The sequence below is a fragment of the Apus apus genome, chromosome 4 (genome assembly GCF_020740795.1).
Source record: "Apus apus isolate bApuApu2 chromosome 4, bApuApu2.pri.cur, whole genome shotgun sequence".
NCBI lineage: Eukaryota > Metazoa > Chordata > Aves > Apodiformes > Apodidae > Apus > Apus apus.
The window spans coordinates 17,525,101-17,542,358 of NC_067285.1; the positions used below are offsets into that span (position 1 = coordinate 17,525,101).

At 40.9% G+C, this 17,258-nt stretch overlaps 1 protein-coding gene across 2 annotated transcripts in view; it reads right to left on the minus strand.

Annotated features, from left to right (window-relative positions):
* The window catches only part of PCGF5 (polycomb group ring finger 5), a 114,489-nt gene that overhangs the window by 86,929 nt on the left and 10,302 nt on the right, over positions 1 to 17,258 (minus strand). For both annotated transcript variants that reach the window (XM_051618181.1, XM_051618175.1), the window contains exon 2: positions 14,422 to 14,609. The gene's annotated coding sequence lies outside the window, so the exon portion shown is untranslated. The remainder of the gene's footprint in view (positions 1 to 14,421; positions 14,610 to 17,258) is intronic.

A 17,258-nucleotide genomic window follows, 5' to 3' on the forward strand; every position in this document is an offset into this window, starting at 1 on the left:
CTTCTTGGCCATAGGAGCACATTGGTGCCCCAAGGATAACTTGTTGTCCACCAGGACTCCAAGGTCCTTCTCCACAGAGCTGCTTTCTAGCAGGTCAGCTCCTAACCTGTACTGGTGCATGTTGTTTCTTCCCAGGTGCAGGACTCTACACTTACTCTTGTTGAGTCTCATCACGTTCCCCTCTGCCCAGCCCTGCAATCTGCCATTCAGCAAGACTTGGGCAATGTTCATATCATCTTACGCAGCTGGCCACACTTGTGCAAGATCATGCAAAGGACAACATTGCAAGACTATAGGCAGGGCTGGATCAAGAGACTTTGAAGATGCTGGAGCAACACAGCAACATGACTGAAATTGTGACTGCCAGTTTGCATACATCAGATTGTACTGTAGGAAACCTATGGAGTTTTTAATCTACATCCTTTCTTCTGGTAAATTAACACCTACTTGTACAAAAAGGACTAATTTTCCATAGGCTGTCTCTTGTCAAATCAATTTCACCTGGGCAGTTTAGTACAACATGATCCTCTTTTTAGTCTTTCTTGCCTGCTTCATTGAGATTCCCTGAATCTCATTTGCTAGCATGTTTTTGCAGCTATGAATAGTAAAACTAAAATCAAGCATGATTTCCCTTTGGTAAATCCATGCTGACTACTCCTAATAACCTCCTTCTTTTCCTTGTGCTTAGAGATGAACCTCCAGAATGAGCTGCTCCATCATTGTTCCAGTGATAGAGGTGAGGATGTCTAGTCTGTAGTTTCCTGAATCATCCTTCTTGCCCTTTTTGAAGACTGGAGTGACATTGGCTTTCCTCCAGTTCTCAGGCACCTCTCCTGCTTGTCATGATCTTTCAAAAATGATGGAGAGTGGTAGAGCAACATCATCAGCCAGTTTTCTAAACACTCATGGGTGCATCCCATTGGGGCCCATAGATTTGTGTATATTCCATTTACCTAACTGATCTCTAACCCAGTCCTCACTGATCAGTGGAGAGTCATCCGTCCTCCAGACCTCCTCTCTTACATCCAGGGTCTGGGCTTCACAAGGGCTGGTCTTAAAGACTGAAGCAAAGAAGGCATTCAGTAACTCTACCTTCTCTGTGTTGGTTCAACAGCAACCAAGTGCACTGATCATGCAACAGTTTTCAGACAACTGAAAAACAACCATTGGAATGGATAAATCAGCTCTCGTTTCTATTTCTACATCTTACAAAGTATTTTTACTTGTGCATCTAATGCTGGATTGTACATAAAAATGAAATAAATTTGGGTTTGGAAAAAAAGATAAGGGGGAAGAAATGCTTGCAAAGCTCAGATCTGAAAGAAAACTGAATTACAATTACTGAAGTTTCCTCTTAAGTTTTCCTGCTCCTACCACACACACACACTTGTGCCCTGTAGCTCTTTTCTTATACTGTCAGGTATGTTAGCTAGTGCTTGGGAGAGCACTAGAGAGTTATTTTGATGTGACAGAATTTCTGATTGCTGCTGAGGTTATTATGGTTTGAGAGCATTGCTTCCCCCTCTGCAACCTCTGACTATGCTTTTTGAGGGCAGGGAAGAGGAAGGGGATGTCAGCTGGGCTGATGCAAGGGTATTTCAGAAGTTACCTGAAGTATCACTCTTTTCTCCTCAGGTTCAAACATGATATGAGAAAATGGGAAGACACAAGAGAGAGCACAAGCTTTATATTCTAATAGATATTACCAGTAGATGAACTCCTAGCTGTCAAAAGTAACAGCATCATCTTTCCTAGTGAAACTGCTCATTATTAGTTTTAGTATTTGTTTTCTAGCCATATTCTGAAATATTTATTTAGGAGTTTTGGTGATCTTTCCTAGCATCAAGCACAGATGCAAGGACAGCCACAGAAAAACAAGAAAAATGTAGACCCTGAATTTATGTAGCAGTGAGTTTTAGGGTTGAAGGGAGTGGTTGCACAAGCCTGCAATACCATTACATACCTCAGAGTGAGGTTACAGCCATGTTATTTTTAGGGAATCACTGACTGGTATTAAGTGAAATTCCCCACTCCAGCCAGTACCAATTGCTTTATTTAAGGGAAGGAGCTTCTGTGAGCTTCAGTTCCAGTTCTCTGCCTGTGCAGTCCCACTTGCAACCCAACTGTTCTGTTTTGTGCCTGCAATTTGTTTAGAATTTTGAGATCTATCTAATTATTCTAAAGTACTCAATAAGTAGTTTGCATACCTGTCACACTGGGTGCAGGTAGAAGAGCCTTAGAATCAAAAGACACAAGGAAACATGGAAAGGCTGTTGAAGGATACAACTTTTCTTGAAGGACAGCATAGGGAAGTTGCAAAAATTTTATTGCTACTGTTTCTTTCAAATAGCTACAGATGCCACTTGTGAAGTTTTGTTTTACACGGAACTGCAAGGAAACCTTCACGTCTTTATTGTCAGCCTAGGCCATGATCCTGCAAACATGTAAATGCTCATGTTCCTAGAGCAGTCAGTGCAGATGAAGCAAAGCAAAGCCACAGTCCTTCAATGGCAAAGTAGCACTCCTATGGCTCCCTTTTTCTCCTTTATCAAACCATGATGAAGAGCCTGGCACAAATCAACATTTTTTTCTGGCTGCTTTTATATTGCAACCATTGCAGATAGAAGACAGTAAACTCTGCCTTCTCAGCAGCCCAATAACTAGTAATGACAATAATAACTAAGTAACTAATAATGACAATACAATCCTGTTGCTTGCTTGGAGGCAAACATTACCTGCAGGTAGCTGAATATTATTTTGAGGCTGTTGCAATGACCATCCTTTGTGCACTAGGAGACAATAACTTTACTTACTGAAAGGTAAGTCCTTTCTCCTTATCATTCTGCACATTATCAAACAGCTACATAAGAAGACTAAGCATCAGAGACTATCAGCACAAATCAAATAGAACAAGTTTATATCTATAATTTTATGCTTTACTTGTTGACTTTACTGGAAGGGCTGACTGCTAAAACAACACACAGAGCAGCATGATGACATCTAGTTATTTAGCAATACTAAAGTATTACTTTAGTACCTGGAAGCCTCAGCCATTAATTCCAGTTGCAGTGTCCAAGGCCTTATTTGAGGTACTAACTCAGCTGTCAGCTAAGTGTTATTTCTTAGTGAAGACAGGCATGGTTATTGTACATAGCAAGTTCAAGTGAGAGTAAACTCAGTCTGCAACTGCATGTGGCTGTAGCTGTGTTAATGGACTTGTGCAGCAAAGAACTATGAAGTTGTAAAATAAAGTGTTTTACAGGGAAGCAAAGGGCAGAGTCAAGAGAGTCATCAGAGCAGCCAAGTGAGATTTAATTACTTCAGTAAAGCATGCATTTTAGGTGGTGTATCAGTTTTTGGTCCCTCCTTTCCACTAAAACTAACAAGACAGTATGAGGTAGATGCATAGTGCAGTTGTGACAGGAGAATATATAGAAAGATACTTCATTTTCATGACTATGTCAAACTCTTAATTTTTAGCCATCTCCATTTTCTTTTCATTCTCCACTGTAACCATCGTGGTTCTTGCCTGCTAATCTCTGCAAGTTCACACAGTAATCTAAGTGGAACAACTGCTTATCACTCATCTTTCTGCTCATTTGTTCAAGATTCTCATGGAAGCATGTCTCAAACAAAAAAAAATCATTCCAGTTTTAGTTTGTGAAAGGAATACCCCCACCTGGGAATATTTCAGTTCCTTCCCTGTGAAGGGATTGCCTTGGAATACCCCACCTCAGCAGACAACCAAGCATCAGTGGAATAAGCTGCCTTCCTCAGTTTTCTGTGCTTGCTAGAATCTCGTATCAACATTTAAATAAAGAACAGATGCCAAATATCACATGTAAATTAGATTAAACACTTCAAATTTTTTGTTGTATCTCTTTAGAAGTACTTTTGATTGACAGAAGTACTTCCAATTGTTACTATTTCTGTATTTTATGTTTAATGCAATACTTTTCCTTGGCAGAAAAGCAACTGTTTGCATAGAAAGACAAAGCTATTTAAAGCAATTTATCCACATGAGCATTTATCCAGATATTTGTATGGCTCCTGGCTGCACAAATGTGGTCTTATACAATAGGATTTAGCAACCTGCAAACAGATTTAACAAGAGCCAACCAAAAGCTCCCTAAGCAAACCTCCACACATGACAAATCAAATACAGAATTCAAAAATAGAAATTCAGTATAAGGTTTATAGAGTTTTATGAACAAAAAGAATTCTCCATTGTGTTATATAAATCCCTGAAGAATAAGGGAACAGGGGAAACTGTTTGATAAATGGAGATAAAATTTATATTCTGGGGTAATTCAGTGACTCAAAAACTCACCCGAGACACCACATAGCCGGGTTCAAAACCTTACCATGTCCTGTTCCAACAGGAGCTTTGAACCTGTTTCTCTTTCACCAGGGAAAATACCCTAACCAGTAGTTATTTGCTGCTCTGCTTATCTATTATGGCAGCAGAAAGAATTTAAGGTAAAACAAGTATCCATGAAAAGGAGATTAATCTTTTTCAGTGAATCAATATTTTTGTATGGAAAGCTGATACATCAAAAAATCCTTATCAGTTCTACTCCCAATAATACTGAGGATCTTTACAGGCAGGGTGTGAAGAGGGAGGCAGCCTGAGGCTGGCAGCACAGCCCTGTCCTGTGGGAGGTTTCTGCCTTGCAGAAAGCCCCTGCGAGTGGCCAATTGACTTTGAGGTCCAGCTTAGAAACAGTGGCAGGAGCAAGCCTGCCAAAAAAAATTCTCAGAGATAAAGACACAAAACCAGCATGAAAACATGATAGGTAATAAATATCCATTAGGATGGATTTTTTAAGATCTGAGGGACTACAGGAGAGACAAGTACCTAGATCTTTATTTGAAGGTAATAGACCTAGGTTACTTGAGATTGTGATTTGTATTTAGGTTTGAGAGTAGATAACATTAAGGGTGTGAATTGTAGCAGAGCAAGGATCAAAAAGTGGATGAATAGCTGGGTGGGTGTTATATGAAATTTACCGTAGGCAGAGGAGAAAAATGGAAAGCAATCAAAGTGAAATTGCCACATGTGCAGCAGCAGTACCTAAAGCAAGAGCAACAGAGACATGAGGAGGTGAATAAGCTTACATTAGGTGAACTTGGAGTTATTTGGAATTGGAAAACTAGAGTCTTCAGAGAAGGATTAGCCTCAGGATTTTGAGATGAAAGCAGAAAATGAAGAATTATTTGGAATAGAAAGAGAAATTACAGCACCTTCTCTTTTGTATTAAAGAAATACAAAAGAAAAGGAATAGGAAGAGCCGAGGAGCACTTATATGTTTACATTAATGATAAAGTTGTCTCGAAGAAAAAAAGATCCTCAAAAAAGAGTAAGACAGCCTGCAGATTATTTTCTCTGAAGATCTTAAGACTTGACATGACCTCTGACTTTGCTTTGGGCTGAAAGCGGTTCCCAAGCTCCTGCCTTCCTTGAATTTGGAATTTCAATAACTTAATGTAATTAGTGTAAAAATTACTTTTCACTGTACCTGAAAACACAGATCTGGCCTTTACTGCAATGAGAAATACTAGAATTGGTCTTGCAGTGACATATAAACATTGGCAGCAAGAAGTTTTATCTCAAGTTACTTGGGGCAGGTGTCTTAAAAGTTTTTATTACCACTTTGAGTGTCAAAACTTTAATACCACAGCTTAATCACATAACAGCAAGAGAGCTATATTACAAGATCACCAACATTTACTGGTGGAGTCGAAGAGGGGCTCCATAATCCAAACAGTAACATACACTTGAAGCCTGATGTTGGCTGCTGTATACTCATCAACAATTAGACTATACTGAATTGAAGGAGTCAGGCTGTCACATCAGTAGAGCCTGCTGAAAAAAAACACGAGCTGAAGATAAAGCAACAAGATTTGTCCAAGTGGACATCAACTATTAGGCTGAGAAAACAAACTGGACATATGTAAAGGTAAGCTAACCATTGGAATGCTCTCCACCAGCTGCAGAAAAACTGTGAGCATCCAGATCAGCACAATGCTACAAGAACTGCACTGTGACAATGAGGGCTATCAGAGCACAGGAAATAGCTGTGCATCACACTTGTAACTTCCAGCATAACTCTCAATTCCTCTTCTCCTAAGTCCATTATGTGGACATAGTGAAAACTATAACATTTAAATATAAATGCACAATTTCCATTTGCTCTGGAATGTCTCTGATAAAACAATTTCAAAGTATTTTCTTCTAGAAAAAGTTGCCAGGATGTTTTCCACTCTGGAAATCCCTGTATCCTTTAAGCTGTGAAATCTGCCTCTTAAAGGTAAGAAAAGTTCTCAAGGTTTGTCCCAAGACAGCAGCATGTAAAGTTTCAGCTCAGGCTGTTGCTTACTGTCTTCTTAAAACTAATTTTGAGGTACCTTGTAACTCCCATTTCTCCACTAATCCTTTGTGAGCCACCTTGCACAAGTTCAATCCTTTCTTACTATATCTCTACCATCCTCAAATAACACCCCTATGCTGTTCCTGTATCTCCTACCCATCACATCTGCTCTGTGCCAGGTTATCAAAAGCCCTATAATATCATGAGATTAAAGAACAGAAGGAACAAGACAATGAGTTCTTCTGACTAAAGAAGGGATAGGCCACACCTGTGATGAAGACTCTAAGGTAGATATTTTAAAATTCTAATCTTTTCATAGCCTGTTGTTCACTGCTACAAACGACTCGCCTTTAATAAGATGAATCAGCAAGTCTTACAAATAGGTTAAGGGGAAGCTAAACAATTTTTGCGTCATTAGGGCAGTCAGCTTGCCACTCATAACTGGTGTTCCCATTGTCTTCTTCTCCATTTTAGACACCCGCTCACCATATTCTTCACAGGCAAGTTCTCCTCTGCGCTTTTCCTTTTTTAACCGTACTCAAACATCTTTTTAAAAAAACATGGCTAAGGCCTTTCTTTCAGGAAACAACATCACAAAGCAAAACACATTGCTCACCCTGAGATAATGCTTGGCGGTGTGTTTTGTACAGCTGACACCCTTGACATAGATCCTCTCCATGTCCATCCAGGAAGATCAGGACACCTGTGAGAGATCTCATTTGACTTCCAAGAACAATTTATGAGGTAGATCAACTGTTATATTCTTTTTTTAAATTGAATTTTTAGGAGGACTGAAGCAGACTGCTTAGTGCCCTGGTAAGTAAAGCCCCTTGATCCATGGAAATCTCTTCAACTCTGTTCTGTCTAGGTTCCCACATCCAGCTTATCAGCTAAGTGCCTTCCAGCCTGGCATTAGAAAACACAGCTAAGTTCTGTCACATGCTGTTTATTCCCATCTACCTCCTAGCCGTGTACAGTAGAGTCTCATTTTGGTAGTTTTTTTTCCCCAAAAACATGCATACTGCTTTATGTTTGTGTTGTAGGTTGGAGAATGTGTCTCTTGTTCTTAGGATTTATTTTGTTGAAAGCTGCAGTGATCTCTAGCTTGCAGAATAACATTTTTTCTGTATCTCAGAGTCTCTCTCAGGAAAGATTCATCTCCTTTACAAACTTGCGTGTGAAAGCACACTTACTGACCATGGGAGACCTGGAGGCTTGGCCAACAACTCACTAGGATGCAAGTGTAAAGAAGTGGAAAATATCTTAATGTAAAGGCTCTGAGACAGAAGTCCCTGTTCAGTGCAACTCTTGCTGAGGGTGCTACGGACACAGCTACTCTGTGGCTAGACACAAGAACCACCTCTGTGCCAGCTGTGGCACAGGGTCAGGTGAACTACACAACAGAAGGAACATCCATGCAGGGCCACAAGCAGCTGCCTACAGCCATCCCCAACAACTCCACTGCTTGTGGAGTCCAGGGGAATGGTCATGCTGCACAGACCTGCCTCATGTGAAGTTCAGAGAACAAGTGGTGATGGCTAAGTGTGCACATGGAGTGGAGTTAGCTGTGCACTCTATTGCATGGAGCAGACCTACCATTTGAGAACAAAATAAGGCTATATGCCTCTGTTCCCATCACAAAACATGACCCTCATTCAATTTCTGAAACACAGAGGAAGAATACTAGAAGTTTTGCACATTAAAAATTAAGGTCTGCAGGAGCTTACACAAGTATCACCACATAAAGCATAAGTGCAACAAAAGGATTGCTCCCACCCTCAGAGAGTTGGTGTTGGAAAGGTCTCACTTCCTTCAGTTTTCCTAACTGAGCTCTGTTACAGTTCAATGCTGCTCTGGGAAACAGCCACTTTCTCCAGGGAACTATTAACAGTTCCTCTCCCTTTTTCACTGTTGTTTGGGATGCAGGGCCCTTCTGCCTGTACTCTTCTCTCCTGAGAAGCTCTGCAGAGCCCAACAGGAAGCTAACACCAGCAGACCTCACCCACTTCCCAAAATTGAAAAAGTGCATTTTCAACACAACAGCCGAAATCCCCTTTCCTCCTCAACTCCTCAGCTTTCAGCATCTTTTCCTCATATTGAATAACAAAGTTTTCACTTGCCAAAGCATTTTCAAGTTAAAGCAAACTGTTTCCCCTCTCCCAAAGCCATCCACTCTCTTTCTGCTTCACATAGCATCACCACAGGGCATCAGTTCCGCTCCGCTCTTCTAAAACACTCCTTAAGGCATCTTCCTGCAGATAATTGAATCTGAACTCTAGATATCTGCAGGCACAACCTACAGTGACAGATAATTAAACTACCAAGCAATACTGTATGTGCATGAGTATGGACCTGCAGGATCTTCCTGGCCTAAAGCCAGTGTGTAGGCCCTATCAAAGATTAAAATAGAGGTTTATGCACTCAGTGGTCAAAGCTGAGGATAGATGTAGAGGCTGTTTAAAAAATAAAAATTCAGTTTCTGGTGGAGAAACAAAAAGAGGAATACCACCACCATGTAGCCATGAAATAAGCATGTCCCAGAGGCATACTCAATAGGCAAGTACCTACACAAGATGCAGGTCACCAACAATCAGTTCCATAACCCCCAGCTGCCCATTTTCAAAAGTAAGATAACAAATATGCTATAAGTCTCCAAGATTTACAATCACATTAATAGATGCTCACTCCCCAGAGCATCTGAACTTCTGCTAGCCTGTGCAAGAAATGAACTCCCAGAAAAGCCTTTGTTGTCCTACATGGAAGCATGCCCCTACAGAGATTTGTTATCTCTCATTATTCATTAGAATCCCTGCCTAGACCAGTTACATTATTTATGTAACTTGTTACAGAAATTTCTCCCCCACCATCCCCATCTTTGCAGTTCCTCACTGGATGGGTGCCCTCACCACCATGGAAGACCAGTGCTTGCTTGTCAATGTCATAGCACCGCCAGTTCAATCCACTACTTATTTTGCTCCATTTATTCCAGTGCCTTGTAAATGGCTTTTTGACTGCTCTTTTTTCTAGGTAAGAACATCACCAAATCATAATTATGGAGTTCCTACAGATATGCAATGTTTGGAGAAGATGAGATAGCTGAATACAAATGGACTGTGGGGGGGTCCTAATGTCATTCAACATCCCACTCTGCTACAGACCTCTCCAGTGCAAACTTTCAAGGCAGTGATTCTGACTTTGGAACAGCTGAGAGGTGAGCACTTAGTTAACAAAGAGCCTTATCTTCCCTTTTCTGCCACAGCTTGACCCTGTGGCCTCTGGCAAGACTGAATTTTTTTTTGCAGTTTTCCTTTTCAGCTCTGCTTTGCATGTGCCTCCCCAGGAAGATGGCATGTACCTCTCCAAGTGTAAAGCAGCAGAGGATGCTTTCTTGACACAGGACATGTTTAGCATGAACCTGGGAGTAGCAAAGGCAGATCATCCTCCTTGCATTTATTTCAGGAGCCAATACCTGGTAAGTTCAAGGCTGTATTAATGTGTGTTTTTCCTCTAACAAAAGAACTCTAAAGCCATCTACCACTTGCTACTGGTGCTACCAAGCTGAGTCACTTTCATTACTATTTTAAAGGGTGGGTGGAAGACCATGTGGATCTTTACTGCTTCAATCAAAGGAATTTTATTACTAAGCACTATTGCCTTTTCATTCTCTGCTCAGTATATGTGGCAATGCCATCTGACATTCATGATTAATTTATTCATTTTTGGAAGAGAGGTATTTTATTTTATAGCCCTGCAGACACATTGCATTTCCATGAAGAAAAGGGGTGTGTGGGATAAAACAAAGCAGCTTCCAGCACTAGGCTTCTGAAGTAATTTATTTTAATTGAATTTACTTCCACAGAGCTGCCTTCAGAGATGCCAGTAAGAGTAGATCTCCACCCATGGAACTGCACATGCTCTTCCTCCACAATGTTTACTGGGCAGGCACTGAAACATGAGTCTGCAGCTTTGCTGTCTCAGACCTGCCAGGAGAGCTGGCATATGAGCAGAGCAGATGTAACTGGTGGGACTTCAGAATAAATGAGAAGTAGCTGTACTTTTTTTTCCTTCAGAGAAGGAGGAGTGAGAAGGCACTCGCATCCCCTTCATGAGAACCTCCGCTCCCAACATGAACCTTGTTGTTAACACCAGTCTAGCCCTGGCTGTCATGCCCAGAATTCCTAATGATTCCAGGGACAGTTTTATTCAGAGAGAAATGCACCCCTCCATACGATACTTGCACCAATGCATGCACTATTTTAGCTCATCTTTTGCTTGCTTTTAATTCAAGTTAGCAGGAAAATGCATGCTTACAGAACAATAACCTGATCCCAGACTAAGGCAGCCTGCATTAGGGCTAGGCACCTGTCAAGGTGCCCTCGGAGCCATGCTCCTCACATGCCAGCACCAAGGTGGCAAGAGTGCTTGGAACAGACACAGGTAGTCTAGACTCTCCTGCCCTGGGGTACATGCAACACTGCCAAGGCCATGCTGAGACTGTTTAATCCTATTAAAACCTGAGCTGGGAATACATGACACTCATTAAAAAGAAAATAGCTTGCTTTGTTCCTAAGACTGTGGGATAACCCACAATTACTGATCTCTGCAGGCAGAACTTGCCATCCCCTGTTTCACTGTCTGAAGCAATTCCACAGCCCTGCTCTTTGCTCCCATATTAAGACAGGTCTAGGATCCCTGCTCAGCACAAGCAGCAGAGCTAGAGCACATATATTTCCAAAGAGGATTTGCAAATGTGAGTACCCAGCTAGTCCTTTAGCTACTGCTTTACAGAGCTCTGCACACAGAGGCAACAGCCAGTTGTTGCTGTCTCCACAGTGGTCTTCTTGCTATTAACGTACCAAACAGAAAAATGAGCATGTCATCTCATAGCCCCCGTGCTGAATATTCTTAATTCTTTCACCATTGCTGCTAGCTTTGCATGCACACATGAAAAGGACGGGATGGAGCCTTCAGGCAGAGGAGGGGTGGGCACAGAAAAGAAAATTTGCAAATAGTTGTGCAAGTCAGCAAATATCTGCTCAAGAACAGTAATCACTTAGGAAAGGTAGAATAAAGGTTTAAGAAGATGGACTGTGCAAGCTCATTCAGATTAATTTTGTGTGTGTCTGTGTGGAAAGTGCAGGAATTCCATAGCACATGGAGACATCTCTTTTGCAGTATCCAGCTCAAACACAGGATTGAAGATTTGCAATGGTTTTAACTATCCTGGACATTAATAAATTTGACATTAAAACAAATATCTGAAGCATGAAGATATTGTTCCCTTTCAAAATTACTTTAAGATACTTGTGCTGCAGTGCAGCATATCAAATTGGTTAGATATCACCTTACTAAAGAAGTGATGAAATCAGTATTGTTACTTTTATTCATTCCACCTATAACGAGTTGAAGCAATTCCTCCCACTCATGCCATTCAGAAAGATGCATACACATGTATCCAGGTAACCATTGCTGACACTTCAGAGCTCACTGCAGATGTGTGCCTGGGCACACATCTCCTGGGAGCCCACAAAAGGATCAAGAAGGATGGGTTCAATCCCCCTGAAGTAGTAACACAAATGAACCTACAGAAGCCAACATGCTTGTCTGCCCATCTTTGCCAGAGAAGACCAGTGAGGGTGTTCAGATAAAGGAGTGCTTTGTTCATACATGGAGCTATGCAAAGCAGAACAGGAAACAACAAAAACCAGAAAGAGAAGCAGGACAAGAGCAGCAAGGAGAGACTCATGTATGTAACCAAGAAGTAAATGTTTTTCATTCCTTCATGCATATTTCTTGTAGTTTCTCTGCATCCTCAAGAACTAGAGCATTGACTTCCTGTCTTCTAAAAGCAAAAATCCTCCCCCCAGTGAAATCCACGAAACCTGTTATTTAAGGAGACTACCAGCTAATCCTGTTTCCCTCCCCAGTCAAACAGACTGCTGTTGTCCCTTCCTCTTGATGCTTTCCTCAGGTAACTCCCCTCTAGATCTTCACTGAGTATTAAGTCACTGTGTTGCTGAAGACACGATCACCACAGATCCTTCTGTACTGTCTGCATTCACTGACATTTTACACAAACAAAGCAGAGGTTCCCCATTCCCTATATAAAATAATTTTAAAATAAAATTTTAAAGAATTGTTAGTGTGCAAGACAGAATATGAATATATTTTTTGCCACAAAAAACCCATTGCAGAACATTTCCTTCACATAGCCAATTATCAGTGTTTTTCCAGAGCCTGCATTTCTTATTTCTTGAGAAGGTGCTTTATATGTTCTCTGAGGCAGTATTCTTACTCTCCCACATATCCTTGCTGTTGCTATGGAAATCATTCCTCTGTAAGCCAATGTGCAAATGCAGGTGTCATTGCTGGGTACAGAGGCTAAAGGTGGGCATGAGTCAAACTCTGCTGTGCATTATTCCATCGCAGCCGTGCTTCTGCTGGGGGACAAGGCTAAGGAACAATTAGCATCTGTAACAAGAGCCCCTGTAACAAGGAGTTCAGGAGAGAGGTAGCAGGGTATTAGCCATACTAGATAGTCACAAGAAGGCTATGGCTGACAACTTCAGCTGTGTGTGATTTAGTTATCCAGCTCACCTGCTCTCAGTGAAATGACAAGATTCAAGCACAGGAGGTACAAAGCATAATTCATGGCATTTTTAAGCATTTGAGAGGGAAAGGTAAGTCTCAATGCACCATCATAGATACAAAGCAGTCAGTATCCTGCTGGATACAGGTCTGTAGACCTGTGGCCATTCAGAAAGGTTGATGGTAAAATTAGGCTTTGACAAGGAGCTACTGTTGGCTACAGAGAGTGAAAAAAGAGAGCTGCTTGGAGAGCCATCTGACTCCAGGGAAGCAGCAAGGCCAAAAGGGAAATACACCTACAAAAGTCAAGCTCTTTCACACCTTCCTTGTTTGGCAACACTTCTAAACAAGGTTTTCTTGCTCCTTAAGACCTACAGATAAGCACTAAAGAGGACACTGGAACACTCATGGTCCAAACACAGCTTGACGTCAGCAGCAATTTTTCAGTAGCAACTTCTGCCCTCTCACAATATAAGAAACAGAAGAACCTATTGCCCCCAGGACTCATTAACCCTTTACCATGAGTGCAGATGAAGCCCTTGGAGCAGAGACCATGCGCAGAAAGCCACAGAGCTCCTCCACACTAGCCAGAGATGAACACCCCTCTGCATGTGGGTATTTGTGTGAGCATTTTAGCTTCCAGAGCACTCCCAACATCATTTCTTTCTCCCTTCCCTGCAGTGCTCGATAGCACTTTCCATGGAAATACTGGAGTAAATATTGTGTCCTAGGGCAACTCCCATGCCTTGGTGGTTTCCTAGGTCAGTATCTCTCCTGAAGCCTGAAGGGAGAACCAGGATCAGGGAGAAAACAAAGGTTTTAATGTACTCAGGTTTACAGTAGGTTTAAAGGGAGTGGGATTTATCTGGACAAATGTTAGAGTCACCACATAAGTGTTGGGGTTCATGGTGTGTTTTGTTTTTAAATGTTTTTCTCAAGTGAGGAACTACAAGTCTGCAGCACAGAAAGTTAAATGCATCAAAAAAACCCAAATTTACATTTTTTTCCCTCTAATCCAGCTGAAAGAACTGCTCCTGGAGAGGACTGTCAAATGGTCTCTCACATGAACCTCTTACACCTTTTCTCACAGCTCAGCAAGAAACACAGATGTCACACCCATCCTTTCTTCTTTTTTACTTTCTATCACAGACACTAGGAAACTCGTAAAAGCCTAGCAAGTAAGTTAGAGCTACAAATTCACATACAACAGTGACATTTTTATGTTTTTTGGGTCAGTCACCCTGCATGAAAGCCAGCTAGTTGAAGAACAGAATCCAAACACTCAAACAAAACCTGAAAGTCTACACATCTCAGATCACACTGGCACCAATCTCAAAGCACAGATCCTTTGGGATACCATTACATATGACAGTCAATCATAATTAACAGTCTACCACATATTACTGTAAACAAACCAAGCAGTTCTCCCTCAACTATAGCCCAAAATAAAAGTAGAACTTACTTCAGTTCAGGTCCAGAGAGGAGACGGCTACCAACTGAAAATGCTCTGCTCCACAACATCTTACTTTCCCCTGTAGGACTAGGCAGATCTGCTCTCCTCTCTTATTAGCCAAGAGGTCAGGTGGCCTGTGGTCCTTAGTAGAAACACCTGCTAGTTCAGCTCAGCTTGTTAGCAGAGTGCAGGGATGACTGGGATTTAAAACAAAAAAATACAGTTAATGAATCTTTGTAACATTTGTTGTAATTCTAAGTAAGCTGTAATGGGCATTTTCATGTTATTTTTCTGGTTAAAACCAGCTGCATTCAGACTTGATCAATACCATTCTAGTATTCTAATAAATTTACACAATTTTATGAAAATTTAATAATATGCAAAGAGCAGTGTTTTCTAATTGCTTTAAGAAGATATGGTATGGATGTGAATAAATTACATTAAATCATGCTGTCCTGGAGCAGTATCTTGTAATTTATAAGTACCTACCTTATTTAAATTAATACCACACAAGTCTCCAACCCTGTGGATAGGTGTCTTTTGTGTCATGGTATGTATACACTATGCCTCAAATGCTTCCAAACACATGACATAAGAAACTAAAGGATTTTATTTCAAGAACAGCATAATATGCTAGAATATGTTATCAAAGATTGGAAGTTATGGGTTAGAGATTTACCTTCACTGTCTTATTAGAAATGTTATAAAAGAAACAGCAAAGGAATAGCAAAGAGCAATTTATACATTTGCATTTATTTTAATTAATAATTATTCCTTTTATTTTTAATATAATGGTATTCATGATGAATCATGTTGTCAGTGTAAATTTAAGAAATATAATTGTGAATGAGTTTAGCACAATCTGTTTATGACATGCGTAAGTGTAGACGCAATGCTGCCATCAGAGGGACTGGGAAGGATTCTTCCCATCTGCTTGAAAGCCAAACCACAGATCCTCTATAAATTTAAATTCTGAACAAGTTCCTGAATTTGCTAATCCATTAAGGTAATTTCTTCCTTCTCAGCTGCATCACTTCGTGTAAACTGCTTGTTTGTCGACATCCAATTCACAGGGTTAATTTGAGCTGAAATGATCCTTTAAAATATTTGATACTCTTCTTTAAAAGGTGTAAGTGAATTTAGAAATCCACATCAATCAAGTGATAGATTGGCTTCAGTAGTTTTCTAAGGTAATTTCTTTGGCAACAGAAACCCAAACCAGAAACCACACCAAACTCCGAGACAAAATTCTTTAAGTGGAACATTAAATTAGTACATGAAGAGAGGATGCACATCTAAGGAAAGCATCAGAGAGAGGGGGAGAGACTTTACTGACTCAAAGTTCTACTAACTTTCAGTTTTACCTTGGGACAGATACTATTCTGCTTTGCATCATAAAAGCCTGGCAAAATTACCAGAAAAAGGACTTTTACCTCTCATCTCTCAATAAAAACTGCACCTTAATTTATGTGTATGATAACAGGGGGACACAATATAAACACCAGTGCCAAGTTCTAGAATTAAACTGCAGGGAAATACAAGGGTTTTTCATCAGTAGAGAAGCAGGATCTTGTATATCAGACTGCATGTGGGATGCACCCTAAGGTGTAAAAAGCTCCCAGCTGTGGTTGCACTGCCTCTTTATACTGATTCTATACACATAAATACACTCCATTAAATCTTGTCATCAACACATCAAGACCAAAACTGGTGCTCTCTTGGCTGAGTATTATGCAACTTGGCTTCACTTGAGCAGCAGCACACACTGAAATACAGCTATAGGAAGGGTATTTTCATCTGACTAGTCTGTTAGGGGACTAGTTACACTCCTTGCAGTGAGACACAGTGGCAGCTGCCTGGTTCTGGTGTATCTACATTAGAAAATAATAATTTGATCCAAAGGAGGCATCAGCAGGGTTCAGAATTACTGGTTAGTAGCAGCAGTTCCTGGTCAAGGAGTATGGCTCCAGATATTAGTATGACAGCACAGTACTCCAGCCACAGTGGACAATGCAAAACTGTCCCCATGTGACAGGAAAGATGACACTGTCCACAGCACACAATTTTAGCAATTAGATATTTGTTATGAATATATAGCAGCTGCAGCTGGGAAAAGTTTCTAGTGTGACAGGCTTGCATTCCCTGTATAGACAGATCAGAAGGGAGAGTCAGCAGCTGCTGAAGTTATTAGTCCTCAGCCAAAACTCTGAAAGCTTCTGACCCCACAGGTTTTCCCTGGACTTAGCGGCTCCATGAACACGCAGCCACAGAGGCTGCAGAGGTTGTGCTGCATTTGCTCTGTTAGGGAAGAGTGTTCACAGCTCCATGTTCTGCTCCCAGGAGTAGCTGAGTTTGTCCACTTCAAACTGATGCTTCTAACAGTTACTTGACTCCTCTTTCTCTACTTGGGACTGTTATGGCTAATACCTCCTGTCATTTTCTTATGGGTACTGTTAGCAGCTATTCCCTTTCATCCCTCAGGCTCAAACCATCTTAATGAGGCAGGATATATGCTAAGCTCAAAGAGTTCACTACACTAGTTCAGCCTAGCAATAATCTCACACATTACTGCCCTTGCAATCTGGGAAGAGAAGATTATAGAAACTCATCTGTGCTTAGAACAAGCAGCATTTGAAGAAATTTTCAAAGAAGCTGTTTCCATTTCTGTCCTGTGAGCAAAACTGGTATTAATAACTTGCTCCTGTCAGCTGGGAAGTCCTGTGTTTGAGTGTTTTTGTTTAGTTGACAAATTTTGTCCTGAAAGGGAGGTGGAAAGCCTTGAAACAGAAATAAGCTGTGCACTTCAACCTGGTGATATTTGTGGTCATTTTACTGCATCTGGCAAT